The following is a 12,969-nucleotide window of genomic DNA, read 5'->3' on the forward strand; positions in this document are numbered from 1 at the left end:
TGAGGACCTAATGTCGGGGGTTTAAGTGGAGAGAAAATGTTTTGAGAATGATGTACAAATGCGCTTTACACAATTGATGTGTGTATGGATTGCTATAACAGTTGTATGAGCCCCTAATAAAATGTTTAAAAAAACAAAAAAAACAGCCCATTTTGAGGGCTACAACCTCTATTTAGTAGGATGGCTGGATGTGTTCTTTTTATAAGATTGTCTGGGAAATGGAATCAGTATCATGGTCTTCCTTGAGCTAGATCCATAGACAATAAGACGTCAGAGGTGTAGCAGCAGGGACCTTCAGTTAGTGTAGGAGTGGGGAACTTTTTTTTATCCCAAGGGCTATTTGGATACTGATAGCATCATTCATGGGCCATACTGACTGGTCAAACATTTCATGAACTCTCCTCTGAAGTGATGGCTAGAAACTGCTTCTCTTTGGTGAGGAGTGTGAGGTGAGCTGGTATGGATGATTTCAAGGGCCTTATATGTTCTTCACCCCTGAGTTAGTGTGTTAGGGATCCCAGCAACTCCCCCCCCCCCAGGGCTTTATTAACCTATGCTTCATATACCATGCAGTCGACCCATTTCAAGTATACAGTTCAGTGGTCTTTAGTATATTCACAGTTAAGTATACCCACCGGCACAATCACATTGAGAACCTTATCATGGAAGCTTCCATACCATTTAGCTATCATCCTACCCCCTGCAATTTCCCCCCACTATATGGTTGTAGGCTTTCCATTAGCGATCTTGATTACAGACTTTATACTTGATGGCGTTTTCTCAGTTAAGGTTCAGTTAAGTGAGATGTTACAGTGATGTGCTGGTATATGTTAATGCCCAGGTCTGGGAGAGGGGAATAAAGCCCTGATGTATTACATTTGCCAAGTCCCATGGTTTATATATTTCTACCATAGACATTTCAAGCTACTTTCCCACCTTCCTCCCTCCATCAAGTAGACTCCAACTCATAGTGACCCTATAGGACGGAGTAGAACTACCATCTTGGGTTTCCAAGGCTGTAAATCTTTATGAGAGCAGAAAGCCTTCTCTTTCTTCCACAGAGGAATGGTAGATTCAAACTGCTGACCATGTGATTAGCAGCCCAGTAGGTAAACAACTACACCATCAGAGCTCGTAAACCACTAATCCAGCGGTTCTCACTAATCCAGTGGGCCGCGACCCCTTTGGGGGTCGAACAACCTTTTCACAGGGGTCGCCCAATTCATAACAGTAGCAAAATTATAGTTATGAAGTAGCAACGAAAATAATTGTATGGTTGGGGGGTCACCACCACATGAGGAACAACTGTACTAAAGAATTGGGGCATTAGGACGGTTGAGAACTACTGCACTAATCAGTCCTCACTAAGAAACAGGAATTATAACAAAAGAGCCAGTGTTACCTAGGCTTCCAGCATACCACTAACCAATAGCTTAATGAGTTACTGGCTAGGCTGCTAACCATAAGGTCAGTGGTTCAAACCCACCACCTGCTCTACAGGAGAAAGATGAGGCTGTCTGCTTCCATAAAGATAAGAGAAACTGGGCCATGAGTTGGGATGCTAACTTCAAGTTCAGCACTTCAAAACCACCAGCTGCTGAGTGGGTCAAAGATGAAGCCTTTTTAAAAAAAAGTCATTTTACTGGGGGCTCTTACAACCCTATCACAATCCATACATGCCCATTGTGTCAACCACATTTATAAATTTGTTGCCATCATCATTCTCAAAACATTTTCTTTCTAATTGAGCCCTTGGTATCAGCTCCTCCTTTTCCCCCTTCCTCCCTTCCTCCCCCTCCCTCCCTCCCGAACCCTTGATAATTTATAAATTATTATTATTGTTTCATGTCTTACACTATCTGATGTCTCCCTTCACCCATTTTTCTATTGTCCATCCCCCAGGGCAGAGGTTATATGTAGATCATTGTGACCAGTTCCTCCTATCAACCCCATCTTCCCCTTCCCCTCCTGGTATCGCTACTCTCATTATTGGTCCTAAGTGATTTATCTGTCCTGGATTTCCTGTGTTTCCAGCTCATATCGGTACCAGTGTACATCCTCTAGTCTAGCCGGATTTGTAAGGTAGAATTGGGATCATGAGAGTGGGGGGGGGAGAGGAAGCATTAAAGAACTAGAGGAAAATTATATGTTTCATCGGTGTTATACTGCACCCTTACTGGCTCATCTTTTCCCTGAGACTCTTCTGTAAGGGGATGTCCAGTTACCTACAGATGGGCTTTGGGTCCCCACTCCACACTCCCCCTCATTCACAATGATATAATTTTTTTTTGTTGTTCTTTGATGCCTGATACCTGATCCCATCAAAACCCCCTGATCACACAGGCTGGTGTGCTTCTTCCATGTGGGCTTTGTTGCTTCTCAGCTAGATGGCCGCTTATTTATTGTCAAGCCTTTAAGAACCCAGACGCTATATCTTTTGATAGCCAGACACCATCAGCTTTCTTCATCACATTTGCTTATGCACCCACTTTGTCTTCAGTGATCATGTTAGGAAGGTGAGCATCATGGAATGCCAGTTTAATAGAACAAAGTTTTTTTGTATTGAGGGAGTACTTGAGTAGAGGCCCAACGTCCATCTGCTATCTTAATACTAAACCTATAAATATATTCACATAGATCTATTTCCCCATCATCATATATAAATATATTTACATATGTACATGCTTGTATTCAGACCTCTATAAATACCCTTTGTCTCCTAGTTCTTTCCTCTATTTCCTTTTACTTTCCTCTTGTCCCACTATCATGTTCAGCCTTCATTTGGGTTTCAGTAATTCCTCTTGGTTACATTGCTCTTGATTAAACCCTACGAAGCCTCCTACACCCTCCTCGCCATTGATTTTGGATCACTTGTTGTTCCCTTGTCCCTGGGTTTGTTAACACCCACTTCCTTTTCCCTGCCTCCCCTTTCCCATGTCCCCCCAGAGCCGTTGGTCCTGTTGTTTTCTCCTCCAGATTGTTTATCCCGCCTATCTTATCTAGAAGATGAGGCCTTCTATTCCTATAAAGATTTACAGTCTCAGAAACCCACAGCGGTAGTTCTATTCTGTCCTATGAGGTCACTATGACTTACATTCGACTCTATGGCAGTGACTAGCGAGTATACTCTAACTATAGAATAAAAGTCACACGTACACATATTTGTATCACACTATCTATATGGAACATATTTTAAATGAAATCACAGATATCATAACTTAAGTAAATGAAAATGATTTTCAATTGTGACATTCTCATTCCTCTTTTTAAAAATAGGAATTGCATAAATAATGTCACTGAATTATATATGCAAAGAATGTTGAAATGACAAATGTTTTCTTAAATATAACGTTGCCATCATTAGGGAAGAAAAAAACCCCACAACTTCAACAGTTTAGAAAATAAGTCAAAATAGCTACCATTTGTTGAGTGTCTAAGTGGTTAATGTTCATTATCCAAAACAGAAGAGGAAATTACAAATGCACAGTAGGCTGGGGCTTGAATCCAGATCTCTCAGACTACTGGTATGTCTCATTACCAAAACCAAAGCAAACTCACTGCCAGTGCCATTGCGCCCATGCTAACTCATAGCGACCCCCTTGGGATTTTTGAGACTGTAACTGTTTACGGGAATAGAAAGTTTTTCTCCCTCGGAGCTGCTATAGATTGAATTTTGTCATTCCTACTCCCCTCCCAAATTTGAGTTGTGCATTCTAGGCTCTGTCTGTGATTGCAATCTGCTTTGAGATTGAGTTCTGTTCTGTTAATGAGGCAAGATTAGTCTTTTGAAATATAAAAGAGAGAGAGCAAGAAAGATGCCAAGTAAAATAAGGATCACTGGGAGCAGAAGCTCAGAAGACATGGACCTTCTAGAGCCCACAGAGAAAGGAAGCCTTTCCCTAGAGCCAGTCCCCTTAGCTCTGACTTCCATCCTCCTAAACTGGGAGGAAGGAGCTCTGGTGGTAGAGTGGTTATGCTTGGGACTGCTAACCCCAAATGTCAGCAGTTGGAAACCACCAGCTCCTCCTCGGGAGAAAGATGGGGCTTTCTATTTCTGTAAAGAGATATAATCTCGGAAACCCACAGGGCCAGTTCTACCCTGTCTTACAGGATCATTATGAGTCAGAATCGACTGGATGGCCGTGAGTGAATTCAACTGTGAGAAAATAAATTTCTCTTTGTTAAAGCCACCCATTTGTGGTATTTCTGTTATAGCAGTACTGGGTACCTAAGACCGTGGCATTTACTTACTGAGAGCTGATTACCATAGCCAGAATCTGCTCCTTTTACTAACCTCAGAAGGTCTTCTTTGCTGCTTCTGACCCTCTTGTCTCTCTAAAACCTGTTCAAATTGGAAAAACTAAAGGGAAATCCACAAATCAGATAAAACATGCATGGTCCAAAATAACCTTTTTCTGATTATAAAACTGTAAGGACATGGGTGAAAATAAATAGTGAAACCCCCCTCACCAAAAATCATCCTTTTAAATGACTAAAGCTTATTCTTTCAGATAGTACATATAACTCCCTCTTTATGTATGCTTTCTTTTACAACTTTATAGTTCCTTATGATCTGAAGCACTTTCCACTCAACAAGATGGTAGGCCTACTGTCCATTACAATGCATTAGTTGTATCTCATTTACTCACAGCCATTGAGTGGATTCCAACTCATAGCAACCTTATAGGACAGTGTAGAACACAGACTGCGGGTTTCTGAGACTGTAAATATTTTCAAGAGTAGAAAGCCTCATCTTTCTCCTGTGGGGCAGATGCTGGTTTTGAACTGCCAAAGTTTCAGTTAGCAATCTAAGGCAGAACTCACTAAACCATATGTGAAAGAACTGTAAGGCATACTGCAGGACTATTTTGAGAATGGAAAACAATGGTGGTTCAGTTGCAGAATCACTAATTCTCCTGCCTTCTTATGCAGGAGAACCTTGTTGGATTCCCAGCCAGCACACTTGATGTGTAGCCACCACTTGTGTGTCACTGAAGGCTCTAGTCTTGCTTTGATGCCAAACAGGTTTCCACAGAGCTTACACATGAAGGCAGACTAGGAAGAAAGGCCTGGTGAGCTGCTTCTGAAAAATCAGCCATTAAAGACCCAGTGGATCACAACAGTCCGATCCCAGTGTGCTTGGGTTGCCATAATCAGGGGATCTGAGTCAGTGGCAGCCAACAGCAACATTTGGAAGAGGGGATGATGATAGGTGTTAAGTGTACAGGACAAAATGTTTGATGATCACTGTTGTGTACCTACGAAAGAGGCACCATCTTCCCCTTCCTTGCCTTTCCTTCAAATCCATCATAACTTATTTTACCTAGAATGAGATGATGAAAATCACTTTAAGCTATGAAGAGTTCCAGGGAAACTTTTAATTAAACTAAGCTTAACACAAAACAACAACAACAAACCCATTGTCAGTGAGTCAATTCTGACCCTGCAGGACAGAGTAGGGAGGGTTTCCTAGGTTGTAGTCTTTCTCCTTCATATTGGCGCTTGACCTCAAACTGCCAACCTCTAGTTACCAGCTGAGAGCTTAACCACTGCACCACACCTGTGGATCCTTTAAACTAAGCTACACAGGGAGAATCGAGAGGACTGTTCAAGGTAGCTTCAGTTGGTGGAAATCTAGAAGTAAAGGCAGTGGTTTTTTTTCCATGAATTTTTTGAAACCTCCTTTTACAAGGGATTCTTGCCTGTATGTTTTAGGAGTCTATGGCTCTGGCCTTGGGAACTATTTGGAATCTCTTTCCTCATCTCAAGAAGGCCCTACTCCTACTTTCAGAAGCATTGATTTCAAGGCAGCTCAGCCTTTTCTTTTTAACATTAAACACAAAAAATTGTGAATTAGGTGGGGGCTTACATTTCCAATCATCAATTTTTGTATTCAACAGTTTAAGCTACTTATCACCCCCCCATAGTTTTCCTTACTTCAACCTTTTCATTTTCCCTCCATCTCTTTTACATTTTTTGTGATGACCACCTATACATTTTCTTGTTTTGACCTGTGAGTTGTCGAACGTTCTCAGTGGCTGTCAGTATTCCTTTTGTTTTCTTCTCTGATCCAGACCCTTGTCAACACCATAATACTTTTTGACTCTATCTGTGATGGTCTTCATTATGGTTGTAATGGGTGGGAGTCAGGAGAAAAGAAGGTTATCCAGTGGGAAAGTTAGCCAACAAGTGGTAGAAGTATCCATATCCATAAAGACAGTCATTATTTTAAAAATCTTGATGTATAATTAACATCATACAATTCAATAGTTCAATCATATCAGGAAAGGTTTCTTTCTTGTACCCTTGGATGTTGACTCCACATTACCTTCAACCTCCCCTTCTGTGCCCCAGGTAATTATGAATCCTCCTACTGTCTTTTTTATTCCACCCACCCCAGTTTCCCTATACAGCTAAACATACAAAACAAGGGCAAGCAGCAAACAAGGACCCAGTAACAATGACCAGATAAAACATGTGAAGACTGCAATCTAAGAGAAAGCGGGGAATATTAAAAATTTAAAATAAATTCATATTGGGTCTGGAGGGAGATCTAATGACAAGGTATTATGTCCCAGCCTAACTACAGCTGCTAAAATCCACTTTCCAATGCTTTCTGTCTGATATTAGGGCTGTTACTGAGCCTATGTGTATTGGGGATTCACCAGGAATTCAATCCGCAGAGAGACTCTGCAAATGGCTTTTGGACTATCATTATCATCTGTAGTTTTCCACACACCAGGTGTTTAGAATTGAGGCACTGGTCCTATTCCCTCCTCTGGGTTTGACTCTTTATTATTTGCAATCTTTGGATCACCCAGTGACAGCCATTATTTGATGGCTGTCTAGCATGCTTTATACTCTCAGCCACGTATCACTCTAGGGAATGAAATAATCCAAGAATGATAAGCTCTCAATTGCTATCTGTTTGTGATGCTGCTCGCTTTGTGCCATTTAACATTGAACACTGACCTCACATAGCACTTGGAGAAACTTAGAGCAAGATAAGATGATTGTAGGGTGTAAAGCAAACTGACGGAGTGCCTACAGAGAGATGGGCTGAAGGCCAGTGTTACCAGTTTATCAGAAGCTCTTTTCTTCCCACTTTTCCACAGGGAGCTGGCAGTATGTTTTTTTCCCCCTTCTCTGTAACATGACATATTTAGATTATCTAAATAGTTTAGAGAATGAATAGGGATGGGGTACTAAGTTGTTAGCGATGGAGTTAGGTGATGTTTTTTGTCTTAAGAGGGTAGGCTTATGGATGTTTAAAGCTCATGAATAGGCATGTCATTTTCTTTCCAATGATTTAGTAAGCATCAGGCCTGTACGTGATATACTTTATGGTGCTTGCTAGGCCATATTTCTCTAGAAGGTAAACTGTTCCCCTTTTAGGTATGTTGTGGGAGGGATAGGAAGCAGCCAGTACCCTGTGCCAGAGACTTTTGAGTTTTTCAAAACAACCCATCCATAAGCTGGTCAGACGCATGGGCTTGATAAACTAGACTGGGTCATCCCATTCTTCTCTGTGGAAATTTGAATGTGGAAGCTGAGAGCTTAGTTTAGGGCAGTTAGCAGCAAGGAAAAGAGCCCAAAGATGGTGATGAGCATATCTGTCATGATGGGCCACGCTCAAACTACGGTAGAAAGGGAAAGAAGCCACAAGTAAGCATAGGTAGCAGGTGAGACTTGAATCCAGAACCACCCAAGCACCCAACTTGATTCCAGACCCACCTTCCGGTTCACCTGAGTTCCAGTCTTGCCCTGCCCTTGGATTCTTAGGGGACACCTGTATTTTTGCTACCAACCTTTCCTTGTCAGCTTGAGTCTGCTTTCTTGTGATAAAAATGGTCAATCTGCTAAACGTGGAAACAGCTTAAATGTCCATTAGGAAATGAATAGATAAGCACCAGGAAGTACACCCATAAACCAAGACACCAAACTTGCTGCTATTGAGTTAACTGTGACTCACAGTGATTCCATGGGGCTGAGTAGAACTCCCCTGGTAGATTTCTGAGGCTATAAATCTTTAAGGGAGCAAACAGCTACATCTTTCTCTCATGGTGGGTTCGAACTGCTAACTTTTCAGATAGCAGTCCAACTTGTAACCAACTATGCCACTGGATCTCCTTGAGAGACATCCATACAATGAAATATTAATCAGACATCAAAAGAAATGAATTGATTGACATTATAGCCTGGATGAAACTTCAAAAATCTTATGCTAAATGAAGAAGATAAGAAGGACCTGAAATGTACAGTTCTTTTTATAGAAATTGTATAGAATCAAGCTATATAGACAGAACACATACAGAATGGTGGTTGCCAGGACCTGAGGCATATGGGAAGTGGGTGTTGACTGCTTAAACAGGTCTGGGGCTTTCTTTGGGGCTGATGAGAATGTTTTGGAACTGCATAGAGGCAGTGCTTGGACAACATAGTGAATGTACTAAAGGCTACTGAATTGTTGACTTTTAAATGTTGTGTGAATTTCACTTTATTTTAAAAGAGAAAGATTGTCAAAGTGGATCTAGGTCCTTAACCTTTACAATTGTAGACTTCAGGGTTGAGTGCATAACAAACAGTTGGTTAGCTTTGAAGGGCTTGTGTTTCAGATTGCGTAGGTATTGCTGGAGCAGTGGAAAAACACAGATACCTGACAATTTCTCTCAAGCTCAGTGCTGACGTTATGGGCTTTCAATCTGTGTTCCTGGCAAATGGTGAGAATGAAAAGAGGCAGGGATGCCAACTGTTCATTTGTCACTTCTCAGCTCTCAAACAATGGGGTGCCTTCTATATCCTATTTAACCTCTCAGTAGAATATTTGCCTGCCATTATTTTCCCTTTCCAGTCAACTCTTGATTATTTATGTAATAGAGGGAAACATTTGTGTGAATAATCGAAGACAGCCCCACCTTGGCCTCTCAGTTCCCTGCCATCACAGTACTGAGTGCCAGAAATGGAAACCAACTAGCTACTAGCCGGAGAGGCAAAGAGAATGAGAAAAGTTGGGATACAGCCAAGCAAATTAACATAGCTTCTTCTTTAACATACCTTCCTTCAAAATGGTCCTTGTTGAGTTCCTTTTGTAGTGCCAGTTGGAGATTTCTGAAAAGGCACTGCCATTTGCTTTATTAAAGTTAAATACTTTTATTTATTTATTTTCATAAAAGCTTACATTAGAGTTAGGGACAAGCTAACTGGCTAGGATCTGTTTTTGTCTCCCATCGATTTTGCCCTCAGTCTGTCAGTGCGCCACAGCTGCTTGATTGTTCCAAGTTGAATGTTGCGTCCTCAGCAACCTTTATTCTTACTCCATTCAGAATTTGGGACTCATCTACAACCATGGTCTTAAAATATGGTTCTTGGGTCACTTGCATGAGAGCCATCTTGGGTGTTTATGAAAAATACTGGGTTTTGGCCCTACTTCACTCAAAGCTCATTGCCATCAAGTTGTTGCCAATTCATAGTGACCCTATAGGACAGGATAGAACTGTTCCTGTGGGTTTCTGAGGCACTAATTCCTTATCAGAGTAGAAAGCCTCATAATTCTCCCTTGGAGAGGCTAGTGAATTTAAACTGCTGACCTCATGGTCAACAACCCAATGCATAACCATTACGCCAGTTGGGCTCCTATTAATCCTACCTGGCTCAATTAAATTCATATATCTAGCAGGAGCAGGGGGAGCTGGTTTGCTAATATACATTGCAATACCTCTCTTCAGGTGATATTTTTATACTCTAAACTCTGATATAGATTGCTCTGGAAAATGATCAGAGGGGATTCTGGGAAATTAGCAACACTGTCATTTCACTCCTAGTGAATAAAATGAGTGGACAGGGAAAGGAAAGAGGTATTCAGATGTCAGAGAGTTTTTTCTGAGTGCAAGTAAGTTCTCTAGTGAAAGGAAAGTAGGGAAAACGGATGGGGGTAGGGGTGAAGGGGAGATGCCACCGTAAAATTTTAGAAAATTCACCTCACCCTTAGCATTCAAATTCATATGTGTTGAATTGATTGAAAAATTGAGACTTGATTAGGAAGGGAAACAGAAAGAGTGTAGGAGGGGATAATTCCAATAATGGAATTTTTTTCAAAGTTATATATTTAATTTTTTTTTGCAAAACAATCTTATGGCCTTCTATGTTAGCCTGGGTTGACTAGGGAAACAAATCTAGGATACTCGTATATATGTAAGAGAGAGATTTATATCAAAGAGTAATTATATATTAAGAAAACAGCCCAGCCCAGTCTAGATCAAGCCCCTAAGTCCGATATTAGCCCATATGTCTGAACAAGTCTATAATTTCCTCTTCAGACTCACACAACACATGCGATGATGCCAAATGCGGAAGATCACAGGTCAGTGGGTGGAAAGTCTTGTGGATGCAGTGGCGATGGAAGCATCTCAGGGCTGTTATGGGTCTCCATGTGGGTCCTCTAGCTCCAGGGCTCTGGCTGCCATCACCATGTAGCTTGTCAACAGTAATGTCTTGCAGGGAGTGAGTGTATCTGGTCTCCAGTGAACTATTTATTTATGTCACGCCTCCAAATAAGGTCATCAAGCTGTGACCTGATTGACAGGCTAGACTGCACCCCTTCACAAGTTGACAGGAGATTATGTAATTGTCATACCTTCAAAGTAATCTCCATTACACTTAATACATTTGTCAAATCTGTGATTCCATTCTTGGAAACATTTTTCAAACTCATCTGCTTGGATGGCTGACAGCACCTCCCTCGTTTTTTTCTTCAATTTTCTATGTCGTCAGATTGCTGTCCTTTCAAGTCCCTCTTCATTCTTGTAAACAAAGAGAAGTCACATGGAGCGAGGTCAGGTGAGTAAGGTACGTGGGGCATGCTGTCTTTTGTCAAAAACTGGTGCACTGAGATGGCTACGTGAGTAGGTGCATTGTCCTGCTGGCAAAGCCAGTCGCCCATCTGCCATAAATCAGGCCTTTATTGTTCCACACAGTTAGGCAATCTTTTCAGAACCCCTAAATAGAAACATTTGATTAACAGTCAGACTTGGTGGAAGGAACTCCAAATTCTCTATCCCCCTCACATCAAAAAGTCAGATGAACATCATCTTGATCTTTGATTTCCCTTGAACTTTTTTGGGGTGAGGTGACGCTGACTGGCTTGACTGATGTTTGCTTTCAGTATCATACAAATAGTACCATGCCTTGTTACCAGTAATGATTTGGGGGGGGGGGGAAGCTAGGTCTCTTCAGAGCTGTTCTTTCAAAGCAGGGCATGTTTTCATTCAACACTCTTTTTTGGTCAGAACCCGAGGCACAAATTTCACATTGACCCTTCTCATTTCCAAATATTCCATTAAAAATCGTTGAACCGAGCTCCAAGATAATACAGATAACTTCCCCATCTATTCAATGGTCCATTGTCAGTCTTTGAGCACAAGTGTACATGAATTTTGTTGACATGTTCGTCCATTTGGGAAGTTGATGGATGTTCAGAATAAGGTTTGTCACCAATTCACATTTCACCTTTTTTGAAATGAGAAAACCACTTGTATACTTGAGTTTTTCCCATAGCCTGCCCTTGTAAACTGTGTTCAACATCACAACAGTTTCTGCAGCATTTTTCCTGAGAAGGAAACAAAATTTCATAGTTGCATGCTGGTCTCTGAACCTGGCCATCACAAAAAATGAGGTTCAAGTGAAACTGCTTTTAGGAAAAAATTCATTGTGACCAGAGAGACCCTTCCCAGGTGAAGCGACTGGGTGCACTAAATCAGAGCGAGTTGCTGGATTTTCACCTAGCGGGGAAAAAATGTGTAGTATAAAAACTCCACCTAGCGGAGCTTTTTTCCATTTTTTTTGGGGGGGGGGCTACCCCCTCATATGTGTGCAAGTTACAGATTTGGTTTACATCTATGTCTCTTTCAAATGAGACCCCCACCTCTTTCTCCATTCCTGCTGTTTTCTTCATTTAAAGTGAGAATTGCAAGTGATTTTCACCAAATTTGGGGCTTTGTGGCAATTTAAATAATTACTGGATAATGCCATTCAGTGGTTGTACCTATATATAACCCCACTAATCAAATGAGGATCTTGTGTTTATTTTAAGCTAGTCGGTAGAATGCTCTGTGTTTTTCTAACTGTCTTTGTGGAGTAAAGCAAGGTTCTGTGTTTCATTGCTCCCTAGAAATTCGCCAACTGTTGAATGGGTTTTGTTCCAAAAGTTTCTTTGGAAGTCTGTTCAGAATTCACATGGCATTTTCTCATGGACACAATATTCTTTTGGGGGGTTAGGTTCCCAGATCAGCCTGCAAAAAAGCCTATTTATTCTGAAGTAGAATTTAAAAGTTCAGTCCCATAGCTCCTAAACATAATTTCTAACAGTATTTTTTTATGGGAGAAAGCATCAGACTTCAGGCTTGTGAGCCTAGGAACACATTCCAACTTCATTCCCTAGGGATAATCATAGGGATATCTTGTTGGAAAAAAAGAATCCAGAGCCCTTCACAGCTTGGATTATCTGATTTCTGCCTACCTCTTCAAGGTCAAGTCTTGTCTTATTAACTCGGCATTCTTATTATCTAGGCAAGAGGAATTTCATTGAGTTCCCTGACCATGCTTTTCTAGCCTCTGGGACATTTAGGTCTTTTCCTATGCTCTTTCCTCAGCCTGGGCTATCCCCACACTCCCACGTCCTTTACCCACACACCTCTCTTTCTCAATTGGTGTGTGTGTGTGTGTGTGTGTGTGTGTGTGTTAGTGTTAAAAACAAAACCTGTTATTATCAAGTCAACTCTAATTCACAGCAGTCCCATTTATGTAGTAGAGTACAGCTGTGCTCCATATGGCTTTCAATGGCTGATTTTTTTTGGGGGGGGAGGCGTAAATCACCAAGCCTTTCTTCTGAGGCACCTCTGTGTGGACTTGAACTGTTAAACATTTGCACAGCTAGTTTCACTTTGCACAGCTTGTTTCACATTTGCACCACTC

At 41.3% G+C, this 12,969-nt stretch overlaps 1 protein-coding gene across 2 annotated transcripts in view; it reads left to right on the forward strand.

The window, feature by feature from the left end:
- TMEM164 (transmembrane protein 164) overlaps positions 1–12,969 on the forward strand; it is a 243,869-nt gene that overhangs the window by 59,991 nt on the left and 170,909 nt on the right. The gene's annotated exons all lie outside the window — the stretch shown is intronic.

The sequence above is a fragment of the Echinops telfairi genome, unplaced genomic scaffold (assembly GCF_000313985.2).
Source record: "Echinops telfairi isolate 266 unplaced genomic scaffold, ASM31398v2 ScPeMD7_7427;HRSCAF=8465, whole genome shotgun sequence".
NCBI classification, from domain to species: Eukaryota; Metazoa; Chordata; class Mammalia; order Afrosoricida; family Tenrecidae; genus Echinops; species Echinops telfairi.